The sequence below is a fragment of the Lissotriton helveticus genome, chromosome 6 (genome assembly GCF_964261635.1).
Source record: "Lissotriton helveticus chromosome 6, aLisHel1.1, whole genome shotgun sequence".
Taxonomy (NCBI): domain Eukaryota; kingdom Metazoa; phylum Chordata; class Amphibia; order Caudata; family Salamandridae; genus Lissotriton; species Lissotriton helveticus.
In genome coordinates, this window is record NC_136067.1 from 1,500,523,673 (window position 1) to 1,500,540,590 (window position 16,918).

The window sequence follows — 16,918 nt, forward strand, 5'->3', positions numbered from 1 at the left end:
AGTGCTTTGATTCAACAGCACAGTCGCACATGAGTACCATCTAAGGAGCCAGTATCATATTTTATTCATTTATTAGCATGAACCAGGCAAAGAGAGCCAGACCACTTTCTGACAACTCTAAAGCACAGGAAGGACTTTATAAGCAGCAAGTGTTGGCAAAACTCTTGAAATACGTTTACTGTACACTGAAGTCTGGCTGTTTGCTAGCGATGTCACAGCACCTACATTCTTTCCCTAAAGTGTGTGCCATTTAAACGAACAAGCATATTTACAAGATGACTTTTACAATAAAAACTGTTTTCTTTGTATAGGAGTGTCTCATTTGGTCCTGATGCCTGGAATACATTTCTTCTCTTTGGAGCAGAGGCTAAATGGAATACAGAAGGCAAGTGTGGCTATCAATTCACACCAGGTCATGCATGACACCTAGAAAAAGGCCTTTAAACTAAGTTTGTCAATCACTGCTACATTTAACTCAACAGACAGCCAGTAAGTACCATGGCAATGTTCCTTTGCAATATTCAAATCCCTGGAACAAATCCAGCATCTTTTGGCAGGCCCCATAGTTTCCTCAGGGAACCTCAAAGCCCGTACGACCCCTTCTCCATCCTCAGACATACACCAGTCCATTCTCTTTTTCAGGTTTCCAGTTTTGGTGTCCAGGAGATGCCCTTCTATAAGCTATATCTCGACCTCCCAACATTACCGTTATGCCACTGCTCTGAGATTTGGAGACAGAAATACTATTAGCAGTGATGGGGGTAGCACTGTCACAGACTCCTCAGAGGCATTACAGATATTGGACTGACTTAAAGTTGCATATAAGGAAATGGTCACTGAGGCAGCTGAAACACATGACTTGGGAAAGGATCTAGACGATGAATAATAAAGCACAGAAAATGAGAAGAAACTACCAGATTGGAAGGAGAGTGAGTAGACTAAACAAATCGCAGACTAACTACTGATGTAAGAAATGTAAGTGAGTTTGGGAAGAACTATGAAGCCTTGTACGGTTGCAGAACCCAGGTTACTGGACACAGAATTGGAGATATTCATGCAAGCATAAAACATACCGCTAGTACTAAGACACAGACAGAAGCATAAAAGAGGGCTTAAACATGAAGAATTAGCAACAGCCATAAACCAGAAGTAATTAGGGAAAGCCTGTGATGTAGCTATCGAGTCCATCTTCAGGCTCATTCTACTAAAGGTGCTACAAAAAATATTTTACCACAGCCAGAGTTTTACTCAAAGGGGTTGGTATATTGCCTAACCTGTCTAAGATGTAGATATAATCATAGTACCTTTGTACACACAATAAGGGAATGTAAGAAAATGGTGACTTTTGGTCAATAATACATCGAGAAATAATAGACATACTGGATTTGGAGGCCCATACCTACTTTGCTAAATGTAATAGTGTGGACTAGTTGAATTTATCACACATGATGTAAGGACACTTGGTGAGGAACGTCAAGGTTGTTTAACCCCACACATTCACATATCATGCTTGCCCCAGGTGCAGTGCATGTCTACAATTCCATCCAATTTAATGTTCATGTACAATTGAAAAGCAATTCAAACAAACAAATTATGATAGAGTGGATTCTAACAGAGGTCAAACAGATCTTGCCACACAGCTTTTTGTTGGAGATGGCAGTCTGGATAGAAAAAGAAGCACTAATAAAGTCAGTAGGTGTGATGTTGTCTGGCAGCCCTTTGGCTTTGTTAATTATTAAAATATTCTCCCTGATGAATGGTACAGAGGAACCGAATTCAAAATCAGCTTTACAAAGTGCAGAATAGCATATAGTACTTGGTTGACTGGTGTGACATCCCATCGCATGGGCAACTCAGTAGTTAAAAAAAAAAGACAGATACCTGTGACAGGGAAGCCCACTAGATAATGTATTGTATTTCCTTTAAACTGTGTAAGGTAGAATCTGAGCTCTGGAGCCTTCATCCTTGTTAAATATGGCTCCATGCCTTGAGTGGTTGAGAGTGGCACATATAAGTGGACCGTTCCCATGTCAAGAGCTTTCAAGATCCTTACATCCTCTTTGTATGTGAAAAACGTTTTCTTAACCAGGCCCTTAAAGTGTGTATTTACATTTCCCGGATTTTCAAAAAGGTTACTCAATCCCAGATCACAGAGGGTGTTTTCATATATTTGAGCCATGCAATGGCTATCATGTTGCTCTGCGCAAAGCACAGTTACTAATAATGATAGCTCCTTGGTAGGCAGGCCACGTAGGTTATAGGATGATGGTTTATTAAAGAAGATACCTCTTAGTTACAGGTTACAGATTATAAGATGAATGTATATGCCCCATCAGGAGCAGCATCCTGCTGCTCAGCCCACTCTCTCCTACTGACACTCCCAGCCTAGGCATCAACCAACAGTCCATTACTTCAGACACACTGGCTGAGCAGCTGGTAACAGTAACACTAGGGAAATGATGCATTACATCTAGATCAGTATATAACACAATCCTCCACTATTTTGCGTATAAGTTCCATTTCAGGAGTGGACCAAATGTTGATCCACAGCAAAATGGAGTCCAGGCCTACTGTATCTTCCAGAAAGCCTACACCCAATTCAATATGGGTTAGAAGACTTGGGGTACCTAGCAACCGATGTAGGAATGTGTTCTCTGCCACCTGTAAGGTTATTACTGTCATATACCCCCCAAACACAAGCCCTATAAGTATCAGCGGTGAAGCTTTTACAAATTGTGGTCATTTCTTTTGAAGGCTTATGTCCTAGTTTCTTGGTGAACCTAAAAATTGATAGATATATATATTTTTTTTCAGTGACTGCACATAGTACTTTATAATTCTATACAGGATTGAATATGAGAATTGTGGTATATTTGAGCTGCCCCTCTTCTCTCCGCCCTTACCCTCTCCATTATTTCAGAATAAATCCCCGACTGTCTCTAACAATTGCACCAGCACCGTACAATCACATGCTGGATGAAAATGGTAAATGTCTGCCATAAATTATCTATTGTGAGCTCTGCCTGACTGATTGAAGAACTAAACTAGGATACTACTTGGCCAAAACCTAAGGACTTATACATTCAGCATGTACTCTCTTTACAGTAGTGAAACTATTCTAGTTACTAGTCAAGTATTTAAGGAATAGCCTAATCAGAACAACTAGTACAGCTACAATATTCTTTGCACTATGCATGCAGGCCTCTAATAAGTTACATAGCATTGATACAGTCTTTTAAATATTCAGTTAGTACCTATACAGTCTTAAAATATTTCTGTCTGTACTATGCACTTCTCAATTCACCCATCCAGCTCTATCTACTTATTCTATTACTCCACCAATACTTAAGCACTTATATTCACTATAAACTTGGTTTGTAATACTGTAATTATTGTAGTTACTAGTCATGAACTTATGGAACGGCCTAGCTAGTAACAAAAGTACAGCTATAATATTGTGTACACTAGTCAAGCAGACCTCTAACAAGCTAGATATTATTGATACCCTCTTCTAAATACCCAGTTAGTACTCATACAGTGTAGGAATCGTCCAGTCTGTCCCATGCACTTCTTTAATCACTTATCTACCAGTATCTACTTATCCTATCACTCCACCACTTCTAAATTAAGTGCTCACTCTGTTTGCAACACTGTCAACATTCCAGTTACTAGTGGTATTCTTATAAGATTACTTGGGTACCAACACAAGTACACAAACAATATAATGTGCATAATCCCTTCAAATCTCTAAGTAGATACATACTATTGGTCCACTCCATTAAATACTGAAGTATTACCCATGCAACGTAGGACACATCCTGTCACTCTCATGCAATTCTTCAATCACCCAACCAGTACTATGTTCTTATTGTATCAGTCTGCCAATACCTATGCACTTATGGGGCAGATTTACAAGCACCCTGCACCACCACTACGTCACTTTTTGTAACGTAGTGATGGCGCCAGACACTCCTTCATATTTACAATGAAAGGAAAAGCCACCTTGCGTAACTTTTCTTCTCCTTGTAAATTCAACCCCTTCATACACAGCACTTTGCGTTGAAGGGGCGTTCCATAAGTGGTGTTGTGTATGTTCCCACGCAACACTCATAGAACAAGACACATCTTCAGATTTATGAGAAATCATAAATCTGGAGATGTATGTCAATGCTGTGGCATCCTAGAGTAAGTGTAGAAAGGCACAATAAGGAGAATTGTTTTCATTTCCTCATTTTTTTCTCTTTCAATGCATGCTGCATTCCACAGCATACATTGAAAGAGGAAAATGCCTTTACTGATTGTTTTTGTGCAGGAGAGTGTCCCTTCCTGCACAAAAAACAATCTCCCCACGACACAGACATCCTTGCCTGTGTCACCACATGGCTGAACTTTGTGCAGCAGTGCGGAGGGAAGCATAGAGTTGCAACATATTTATGTACATATGTCACATCCTTGTGCTTCGGAAGTTCCACAGCGCAATGCAGCTAAAGAGCTTGCAATGTCTCGCTGCAGTGCTTCCTCAAATCTTCACCTATAAATTCACCATACACTACTAATGCATTCTTTCAGTCAATCATGCTCTACACATATATTCAACCAAACGTTCACACATTACCATGCAATTGTAGTTCTTTCTTTAACCAGATAAGGCAATTCTGATAAGAACTTTTTTTTCCTTCTTTTTCTTTTATATATATATATATATATATTTATTTTATTTTTTTTTTTTTATTATCAATTTTGTATTTTTTCAGTGTTTTTTCAAAAAATGAACAAAAAATGAACGAACAAAAAAGGAAACTTCTGGAATTATTTTTCATTCCAAAAAAAACAACGGTGGTTGTGTTGCGCAGCACAGACTGCATCCACCGACTGCTCAACGAAGCATATTAGTTTTTTGCACTTCACACAGTGCTGTTCAAGGAAGGTGACTTCTGGCCTAATGTCCGGTGCAGGTGTGGCTGACGATGCTCCAGATGCATGGTTCTCAGATGTTTATACATTAGGGCGGTGCCACAAGAATATTTATTTTCACTGCCTCTTGACAGCACACGTTCACAAATTATGCATGTCACCTTCCCTGCGTTGACCTTTTTCTCCCCAGGTGGAAAAGTGAAGAATTTCCACATAATAGACTCCGGCCTTTGTGGATGTGGTGCCTCCTGCAAAAATTCCTCTTCAGAAGATCCTTCCTCCTGCTGCAGTCCAGAAGCCATTTTTTTTATCTTTTTTGTCAAACACCCAAAAAAATAAGCAAAAGAAAGGATTCTTGAAGTAAAAGAGATGTCTCTCTGAAGATGCTCCAACAAGAATGATTGAAATGGGTGGGTGTGAGAAGTTGGCCTGGTAGATGGTGTTCACTATTCTAGTGATCACCTTGCACCAGTCCAAACAACCCTTATGGTGATGGTTGTAAGTCAACCTTATAGACCAGCTATCCTAGTGGTAGCGTGGACAGAACAGTCTTAGGCTAAAAGACTCTTGAGGGCGTGTAAAGCCAGCTGTTTTACCACATGTAACCCCTTGAATATCAAATGAAAGGACACCACACAGGATATATATAAAATATATATGTATTTATTTACTAACACACTCCTCTGAACTCATTATGAGATCAGAAGCCAAAGCACATTACAAGATACTTAGTCAGAATACGTTAAGCTGCACAGTTTACGGTTAGGCCCTAGGGGCGAAGCAAACCATATATTAAGAAAGTGGTATAAGTACCACGTCACGAGAAAAGGAAAAGCCTAGGGAATCGCTGTGGCTACACTAACTGAACCTTAGTTTAAAAGTAGGAGGCCCACCGGCGGCGCGTGCAGTGTCTCTTCACACACGCGGGAGTCAATACAAAGTCAATGGGAATCTAGAAGTTAGATTTAGAAGGATTTAGGACACTTCCGGTTTAGCTAGGAAGAAACAACTAAAGACTTAGACACGTGGATAGTCAATACCCTGGGGAGCACCGAAGTACTTGCGTTACCTCACACACGGACGGCGGGTGCATAGGTGTGAAGATGTGTCGGGTTTCGTCGTTGAGTCCTATGGAGCCTTGGAGAAAGATGCTGCAGGCGACCAGGAGGAAGATGTCCGGGTGGATCTAGGATGAAGAGGACCTGAAAGCAAAGGGGACAGAGTCTGGGTCACTAGCCAGTGACCGGGTGGAACCAGGAAGGAACCAGACGACGTTGAGGAGCAATCAGGTGCTGTCTTGAAGCTTGTCTTTGCAGCCACGTGGACCAGGAGGCGTCGACAACGACCAGGTGCCGGAGACGAGCTGTCCCACGAAGGTTTTCGCAGATGGAGGGGTCGACTTCCGGATTGGAGTCAACAAGCCTTGGCAAAGGCAACCCACGCAGGATACAACAAAGGCTTCTGGTGCAGACCAGCAAGGTCTGACGTGCTTCACCTTTGCAGGGAAGCAAGGGCCAGTCTGGAGCAACCAGACCAGCGGTGTGATTCAAAAGGATTGTCGTCACAGAGGCTACTAGCCAACGGGCCAGCAACCGGACAACGCGTCGAGCAGAACACAAGCAGAAGGGCCCCACGCAGAACTCGTGGAGTGTGGAGGGCTGATCTTCGGTGCAGGTGGAGCTCGGGTTCGGGGTTTCTCAATCCCCAGTGCACAGCTTCGAGGATGCCTCAGGAGCTGCACAGTTAGCAAGTTGCAGGCTTTCCAAGATGTCCGGTCCTACGTGTCTCGTCGCCTCCACGGATCTCAGCTATGCTGCAGTCGTGAAGAGAGGTCTCAGAGAGGTCTGGGAGTCTGGGTCTTGTCAGGCTCTGTGCTCGGGTTCCAGCGGGAACGTCGACAAAGCAAGCCGTTGAATTTCCGGATGGTGCCTGGTTGCCCAGGGTGGTCACTCCTTGGCCACAAGGATGATTCTTCAGTCTTCAGCAGAATGTCGAAGGTCCAGAGTTTCGTGTCAATTCTCAATTCAGGATTAATCTAAAGTCTCAGGACTCAGCTCCTACCTTTATACAACTAAAAGGGGCTGGATTACTTTCTAGGTCCCTCCTATGGGTGGGACCAGGAAGGGGGGGGTTACACCCCCTTTCCTTTGTCCAGTTTCGCGCAAGAGCTGGGGCTGGAGTGCCCCAGCAACCGGTTTGAACCGGGGTATGCATGGAGCACCTAGGGTGCTCCAGGCAGTGTCTTATTCTATTCAGCCCTCCCTGTCCCAATATAGAAAGTCCTGTCTGGGGTGGTGCTCCCACCTTCCCAGGCAGGAAACCTATTGTCCAAACCTCCGTGACTGGAAGGACTCCCAGCAGCAGGAGGTCAGACTTGTGTTGGAGGCAGCAGCGTCCATTTTGTGACACTGGGGCTCTGGTTAACTTTTAACCGGGATAGTCAGCAACACCATGTCTTCTCCCGCTAGAAGGGTGGAATGCTACCCCCGTCGCCAGAAATGGCGAGAGGGGTAGTATTCCAAAGTGTATGACACCTTACACGACATGTTTGGATAAAGCCAAACCAAAGTTAGCATTAACAGCGAGGATTATAATGCACTTAAAAGTATATGGTATCTCCGACATTAGACACTGAGAGCGACTCTGAATGAGGCTTGGGGGTTAGGAATGTAATGAGGGACACGACTGTACTTAGTTGCCTTTAAATGCCTAGAGTTGCTATTCATATGATACTCCTTATGTGTATTTTATCCAGACTAAGTGATTGTTGGCCTCTATGTATGCACACAGTGATTTTATATATGCCCTATGACTGTTTTGTACTTTAATAAAAATGTTTTTTTTTTAAAAAGTATATGGTATGGCGATATCATAGAACAGCTATAAGGACATGGTTCCGAAAGCTGCAGACAGGCTCAGCTCATGCTAGAGCACCATCGCACACATAACCAAGCACTCTGCCTCCAGGATTGTTAAGGCCTGCCATAGGAGTGACTTATAGGTGCATATGTGTCTATATATAAGGTTAGATACAGGAATACTATATCTAAGCAAGGGGTGATTACACGACCTTGCCCCAGCTAAGTGATCAGCCAGTTGTGTCAGTTTGGATGGCCAGCCAGGGGTGGCAAAAGATATGCTGCAGTCCCTGGTAGGCCTTGGGTGCACCTATGCCCTGGGTACCTATAGTACACTGTACAGGGACTCACAAGAGTGACCCAAATACCAATTGGTGATGTACCTAAAGTACATGGTGTGAATTTAGAGAGAGAACAGCCGGGCTGTGGGTCTGATTAGCAGGCCCACAGCCATATCTAAGTCGAAAACCAGTGAAGCAAAAAGTGGGGTGACCATAGGAAAGCAGACCCTACTCTCCTACAGTGGGGTCCTTCAATAGTTACAGTGGGAAATGTTATGAACCAATCAAATCTTTTTTTTAGGTCACATGGGATCCACACACCGTGCGCTCACGAAGCACGGACCCAATGCCCCTTCGCGAAAATATATTTAAAAGTAATATGTTTATTATAAGTACAAATATATTGTTTGTATAAGTATCTTAGATAATCTCTTGCCCTAATATGTATATTAAAGATACATATATCATTTTAAATATAAAAAAAATTCAAGGGAGGCGCGCACCTGCACGTATATGACATCACACGAGAGCCGACACCGCGCAAGCGTCGCGTACCGTAATGCGCATGTGTTGCGAATGCGAGGAAGCAGGAGACGCGGACCGGTCGCATATCAATCGCGCACATCACGTAATCTTAAATGTATATGACGTGACTGAATAACATGCAGCCGTCGTACATCGTACGCGGATCCTTCACGACGTTTCTAAAATGGCGGTATAAAAGGGGGTGGTGATGGACGGAGCATCTGAACCAATCAAACACTCACACCCAGTCAAAAGATCTGGGTTTAATCCATCACCGTTCTTTAGCCCACTCTGCCACCCCAGTTCAGAGATGGCTATATGCAAATCAGTCTGACCCTGTGCCTCATGGGAACAGTCCAGCCCGAACTGCCAAGCCATGCCTTCCCTGGACCGGAAACAAGCTTCCGAGGACCGGTTTCTGGCATTACAGCCGTCTTCAGCCCGGCTTGCTTGAATCCAGTGGTAAAGTGAGCTCCGTCCATCACCACCCCCTTTTGTACCGCTTTTGGCCGCCATAAGTGTGGCAGGGTATGCTCAGACGTGAGTCCCTTGCTCACTTTGCCACTGGATTCAAGCAAGCCGGGCTGAAGACGGCTGTAATGCCAGAAACCGGTCCTCGGAAGCTTGTTTCCGGTCCAGGGAAGGCATGGCTTGGCAGTTCGGGCTGGACTGTTCCCATGAGGCACAGGGTCAGACTGATTTGCATATAGCCATCTCTGAACTGGGGTGGCAGAGTGGGCTAAAGAACGGTGATGGATTAAACCCAGATCTTTTGACTGGGTGTGAGTGTTTGATTGGTTCAGATGCTCCGTCCATCACCACCCCCTTTTGTACCGTTTCTAAAATGGCGGCTTGAATCCGCGCACCCATCGTGATGGGTACGCTTTTGGTGCGCAACTCCAAAATAAACTTGAAAAAAAATAATAAAGAAAATAATATAAATATATTAAATTTAAAAAAGAAAACAAAAATTAAACAATATTTCAGTTCGAATTTTTTTTTTTACTTTTTTTGCAATTTTCATAAAAAAGTTATTTAATGAATAAAATATTTAAAAATAAACAGTTAAAAAACTGTAGAAAGTCAGTATAAAAAAAGATGTAACTACTATTACACTTAAAAATTAGCATTTAAAAAACCTTTGAAATTCACTGAAAAAACCATAGGTTTCAAAGACGTTATAGTTAGAAATTAGCATTTAAAATACCTTTGAAATTCACTGAAAAAACCATAGGTTTCAGGGACGTTATAGTTAGGAATTAGCATTTAAAAAACCTTTGAAATTCACTGAAAAAAACCATAGGTTTCAGGGGTGTTATAGTTAGCTGGACATTTCACTCGTACAAAACCATAGAAATTCCTCTGTTATAGTTAGTTCTGCTAACTATAACTTGCACGCCCGCAATGCACTGCTGATGTCACATATTACATCATTCATGACATGGTCAGTGACATCACTGATGACATCACTGATGACATCTCAAATGACATCACTGATAATATCACTGATGACATCATCTACGTGACAATCTGATACACCTCATCACACACTAGTATAACCTTTGAACACACTGTAAAATAGAGTACCATATTTGAAACCATTGACACACCAATACCAGTTACTACATACCCACTCACTGATTCCTAAGTCTACACACACAACTACCCATTCACCCACAGAATCACTTATACATGCAGTCACTGATCAATAGAACACTATCAAATGCACTCATACACCTATATAGACATTGACACATCAGCAGTCAACCTAATCGGTTATGCAGTAAACCTACTCACTCAAGAAAAGAATCAATCACACTTACATTTACTCACCTACACAGTTATACATCCAACACCTCATTTATTCATACACATAGAAACTCATAGTTACTATGTTAAAAAATCACTATTACAATTTTAAACTCATCCATACAGTTACTCTCACAATCACTGACTCTTACGTATACTCATTTATATTTACCAACTCTCACAAACGATGCCTTTTATTTTTGTATTTTGTTGGAGATGTACCACTGAGACATATATTCGCTCACCAACACACAAATAAACACACTCAGTCACCCAAACAACTTGTTCCACATGCACTCTTAAACCCATACACCTAGTCGATCAACAACTCACACATCTATGCATAGAGTTACACACCCCCAACCCAACCACACACACACTCAGTTAGTCTCCCATACAAATACTCAGCCAACTAATCAATAACTAATATAGACACTCATATAGTTAGTGACGAACTGATGCAGCAGGTTATACAACAACAGAGACAGTTATGCACACATTCACATAGTTTAGTTACTAACCCATGTATTTAGTGAGACACTTTTAATTACTCACTCAAACAGACAGTCAGACAGCTACTAAATCCTCCATCCAGACAGTTATATATCCACTCAATCTTCAATACAGATTGGTATATATATATATATATATATATATATATATATAATACATATTTACATTTCAAACAAAACCACATTTACTGGATGATGTCATCAGTGATGTCACTGACCATGTCATGAATGATGTAATATGTGACATCATCAGCAGTGCATGCGGGCGTGCGAGTTATAGTTAGCAGATTAAAAATTCATATGGTCTGTGGAAGGAGTAATGGTCTTTGGAGTCTCTCAATCACTCCTCCACTTCACAGCACACTCTTCTGAAGTCTTGTTGAGAAACGTACGCTCTTTCTCTTCATATTTTTCTGAAACAGTCTATCAACATCCCCCACCTCATCTCTTTCCTCTTCAGCATCCTCTTTGCATTGTCTCCCACATGCACTTCCTTGCATCTCTTTCACTTCACTGCACCATCCCCACACACAACACACATTTTTTGCATAGAACAAAAATTACATCTGGCACACCCAACCACTCCTCTGTGCTGTGCAGAGGACTGGATAAGCATGTATTCTGAACCCCTTTATGACCCACCGGCAGGCACTGTGAGAAATTTGCACTGCTTTTGGTCTGAAGTACACAGCTCTCCATTGTGGCCTGTTATAAACATCCACCCACCCACAACCTGAACTCCCACAGATACAGAGGTGACTCTTTTCAGAGTATGCACTATACAAAAGTAATAGGTTGCATGAAAAAACCCAAAAGAAATCACCATTCCAGACAAAGCAAATAATCTTAGGGAATGCAAGAGGAAGTAAAATGTGAAAAGCAAAAAAGGAACAACCTCGCTGTTCCCAGGCTGAGAGGGCAGAGTCTAGTTTTGCTGACTGCAGCCTTCGCTAGTGGTTTGACACAGAGGTGGGGGAGGGAGGGTTGGGTTGCAGTATAGTTACAGATGAGGCACCTGCCCTTCTTGGCTGTCCTAGTGAGGTCACTAACTGCTGCATTGTTAAGTTTTGATGCAAAGGCCATGACAGGTAAGGAGAAACCCCTCAAGAGCCAACTGGAGTGCAACAGACACGTTTTGCTTTCAGCCGAAGCACACAACTTCTGAAGCGCATTCAAATCCTATATTCAAGCCAACCAACATGTGTGCACAGACAAAGCCCTGCTTGCTCTGTACTGCTTCTTGGAGTTCTCTTTCTAGTAGTGATTATATGAGGTACCCAGCAGATGTGCCGTCAAGCCAGACCTAACCCGAGTAAAACTAGCCTGCCCCTCCCATGGAGAGTATGTGAGCTGCCGAACAACCCTCTTACTCGCTTTCTACAGCAGAGCACTGTGAGAAGAAATAATGCTACCAGCAGAACAGGAAAAGGCACTCCGTTGGTGGCGTGCGTGCGGCGTCACTACGACATTCTGACAAAGGAAGTGTGTTACGTGCTCTTCCTGTAGTCAGAGGACTGGGTCAGGTGCACAAGAGGCGACTCTAATGCAGTTATTAACCTGATACTTTCAAATGGGATGGATGTGTACTAGGAGCTTCTTTCTACTTAGAGTAGAGGGTATTTGTTTGGGGGTTTGAAAAGCATCAATAGCACCCCTCCTATGTCACGTGCAATGGACTACTGTGGGTCAGTAAAATCATCAGTGTGTCCCCTCTTCTTAGAAGCACTTACCTTACACTCTTAGTGATAGAAACAATGAAAACTGTCCAAATTATCGCGTGTTTTGCTTTTATGGAAATGTCAGCAATCTGAAATCACATAAACGGGTCTCCTGTGTACTCTGTGGAGAAACTCGTAATATTTAGAGGTCTGGATTATATATACATAGTAGTACATGCAGTCAAATTCTGCATGGCACTGAGGGCAGACAGAGAACGTGTGGCAGCCTGTGCATTAAATCCCAAAAGTAAAACTAATGGCAAGTATTTATTTAACAGTTAGCAACGGCACTCCCCCCACCCCCCTCTAATCTTTATGAAACACAAAGTAGTTGCCTCTGTCCTACTCGAGTCATTATCTGCATCCGTCTGGGTCCACGCACCTTAGGCTGAAAACATCCCCCTGCAGTTACAACTGGGCCAAAAATGAACCGTGTGAGAATCGTAGCGGCTACATTACAGTATGGGGGGTTTATACAGCAGTAGGAACAATCAATGAGCGCTTCACAGCGCTTGATTGAATGACCGTTTTCTAATACAGCAATTGTGTGAAATTCATCATCTACAGGCCAGCCCAACAGTTCTGCAAGCATGCTAGGGTCTGAATCCCCATGCACTTTTCATCTTTCCAAAGTTAATAAAATGTTCACCAATGGATTCAATAATAATGGCACCTCCTGTGTTAGGTGCCAATGGGCAAGTCAGTTCACCCTGCTATCAATGAATACATTCAAGTATGTAAGACCCTGGAAATGTTAGTGTAAGAACGTGATGCCTGTTAAACGTGCCGGACTAAAACTGCAAGGGCCTGCAAATTGTACAGCACACTATCGGATGCAGGGTACCAGCAATGTAACTCTGGCTGGAGGGATGCCAGCTGTCCCAGTCCTCACTTAGGCTCTCGGCACGTGTCTATCTAATGTATTTCACTATGGAGCCAGTGCATCATTTATTGCATTGTATTGTAATGTAATGTAATTGTATTTATATATTGCGTCATACCATATTACCACCCAAAGCGGTGATTCACAAAATTATGCGACTATGTCAAATGATATGCTTGTATAATTTACACACATACATATATATATATATATATATATATATATATATAGAGAGAGAGAGAAAGATTACATGAGTAACCATCAGGGTCTGATTGGTAAGGCGGGCAGTGGGTGATGGGCTGGGATCTAATTTTCACCTGAGGGCAGCATGGAGACTGATTTGGGCTGTGTCTGTGTTGTTCAGATGCCGGCAGCAGCCCAGTGGGTGCTTGAGAGACCTTATCGGAGGCAGTTGGGCCTTTATTACCTTTCTTTTACCAAGGGGGGGGGGTGTCATTCCCAGTCTCTTGCTGGGCCAACCCATTAATGTATGAAAATAGAGCAGGGGCAAGGGGCCTGAGCAGAAGTTGCCTCACTTATATTCAGGTGTGGGTTACCAGTGTGAACTAATCTGTGCAAAAAGAGTCCTGGCAGCATTTGCATTTTGTTTTCTCAATGAAGTTAAGAAAATATGCCTCTTTTTGAAAAACTTCCCTCCTTCTTTTTAGAATACTTAAAACACTGAAGCAGTGTTTTGAAAAAAGATGCAATCTGCAAATATGCGCCACTTTTTTGGGGGCGGCCGGGCCTACTCTGCATCCCAAATCCAACCCTGGTAACCATATGACATGGGCTAAAATTGTCATTGACATGTTTTGCTGACATCATAAACTACAAGGCTGAAGGCCAAGTGGTTTGTAAATGTCATCTGATCCCCAGGATAGCATATTATACTATATAACATATTATCAGTTATGCAGTTACTTTGGGGTTATCTTGAAAAAGCTGCATGCTTTATTCCTCAAAGTGCGTCTTGCAATGGACACTATCTGGAATCAGAATGTTTAGGTTTTGTTCAACTTTCATGAATAACTTTTTTTAATGAAAGAATTGACTTTGGCCAAGGATTTTTGCAATTTTGTGATTAGTGCGTACTGCAGAGTGATGAATTTACCACATATGTCGCATCATTTGCAAAATCTGCAGATTCCACAGCAAAGGTTGTTTCTAGCTAAAATTGATAAAAAAAATATTATTGCTAGAATGTGACCCATACTTTGGAGTTTCCCACATTTATTAGGTAACTGACGTTATGCTGCATAATCTCAGTAGTCTTGGGACTATCATTAAAATGATGAAACCCATAACTTACAGGGAACCATGAAATATTTTTCTTATTTCACTGTTGCCTGTGAAAACTGGGCTTTTATACCACAATCTTTTGTGTAATAAAAGCACTGAAACAGGTCATAAATATGCGTATGTATGATATCCCAACACTATACAATTATTTTTTTTTTTATAAACCCTAAAGTTATTAATTTAGATGTTGTAACAAATTTTATAATGTATATCGCTGGCCACTCTACTAGCAATCACCTTGTGATTTTTCCTATCAGTCTGAATGTATATGCGCACAATGTATGCATGCCTTGGGATTACTAGGCACACACATTTATTCCACATATACATACATTTGTGCATTATGTGTACTTTATGCCTTTGTACATCAAAGAAATGTAATTAGTGCGAGTCTATTAAACACCTTTACCATTTGACCCATGATGTCTCCGATTTGTGGCTTTCCCTCAAGCCAGATCACAAAAATTTCATTTGACGTTTTTCAAGACCTGAATATGCTATAGGCTCCAAGAGTCAGGAGTGTTATTCGGACCAGCCTAAATGTTGGCCTTGAACAAAACACTGCACCATCACTTAGGGGATTGGTGTTAATTCCAACCCCACTCGATCATCCCAAACTAAAAGCCCTCTGGTTCAACTCAGACAATAACAACCATGCCCGCATCATAGTCTCGTCACCAGCGAAGCCTATGGTCAACGTGACCCTACACCACGAGGAGATAGTAGACTAGTGTGCAAAAAACAGAACTCTGTTGTGGTTGTAGCAGTGGCCAAATTGCATTAGAATCGGATTTCTGAGAATTGCTGTAACAAGGGTTAACTCAGTGCTGGGAACTACTGCACTAGAAGGGAGTGCATGGCCAACCATAGTTCTTTTGGACTTCACAAACAGATGGTTCACAACAGTAATGACACATACAATTAAAGTCATCGGTAGACAGCAGGTGGAGGTTGGGGGGTGGTAGGGGGTTGCCTTGACCCAAGCATAAAAGTTCCCAATGCCCAATCCTAGTTTCAGCCTCCAGCAGCTTGGAGCTGCTTTGAACGTTCGCGCCAGGAATAGTTTTGTTTACCGGGTCAGCCCTGTGTGGCGGGACAGAACTTGTTGAACAGGAAAAGTCAAAGACAGCCATTGCTTGGAGGAAAGAGTCATTCACGTGCTTCCACACAGGTTAAAAATGAGAGGAAGTCTTTGAAAAAGTGCAACAGTTATGTGCACTGTGGTGGAGGCACAACGAGAAGTGCAAAAGATGGTGCCAGTAATTTATACCACAGTAGCAGCCCCCCCCTTCCCCTCAGTGCGCCAGCCGCTGGCCCTCCTCCATCCGCAGCTGATATAACTTCCTCAATTTTACAAATCTTAAACGTGGGTCACATGACAAGACGAGAAAAGGCGGTTCTATCTACACGTCTCATTTGGAATACTATACTCCTGCAGTGTGATATTACTATGGACAATAACTGTCTTCTGACCGACACATTGTGTTTTTCTTAAGATAAACTAGTTCTACTTACAAACAAATGCATTTTGGTGAGGGAGGGGATATATGCTGACACCCGGTATGTGGCGTTTTTCTATTGCAAACGTAGGTGGGAGGACTTCCACTTTACATACATATTTGTCACTCGAGTCTCCCCTAGGTTTAAAACTAGGCTGTTGGTGGGTTGTGTGACAGGGGGCCGTGAGTGTGCGCCTCTTAGGTCTGCGATATGCTCTCAGGTTCAGGGCTTCTCGCGGAGGCTGTGCACCAACCTGCACCAACCCGGAAGAAAGAAAATGATAAATGTCGCAGCATAAATAAACGTAGAGGCGCTGTTGAAAAGAAGGGGGCAGAGGGAATAAAGTTCCAAAAATGTGTGTGTGGTGGGGGAGTTGGGTCCACAGTAAAGAAAAAAAAATGCAGCCACTAACCTAAACATCTCAACAACATATAGGCGAAGGTTGCCAATTTCTGATTATAAAAGGGGAAGGGCTATGACGCCCCCCCCCCCCGTTTCAGCGCAACATTTTGCCATCTCTGAAACTTGCAGGCAGTGTGAACTCAGGAGTTGCATAGCCCGGGGTTTCGAAGAGGGCACGTGGGGAATAAAGAAGCGGCAGAGCTCACCAGCCGTG

At 42.6% G+C, this 16,918-nt stretch overlaps 1 protein-coding gene across 1 annotated transcript in view; it reads right to left on the reverse strand.

Moving 5' to 3' along the window:
* REL (REL proto-oncogene, NF-kB subunit) overlaps positions 1–16,918 on the reverse strand; it is a 330,308-nt gene that overhangs the window by 313,031 nt on the left and 359 nt on the right. The gene's annotated exons all lie outside the window — the stretch shown is intronic.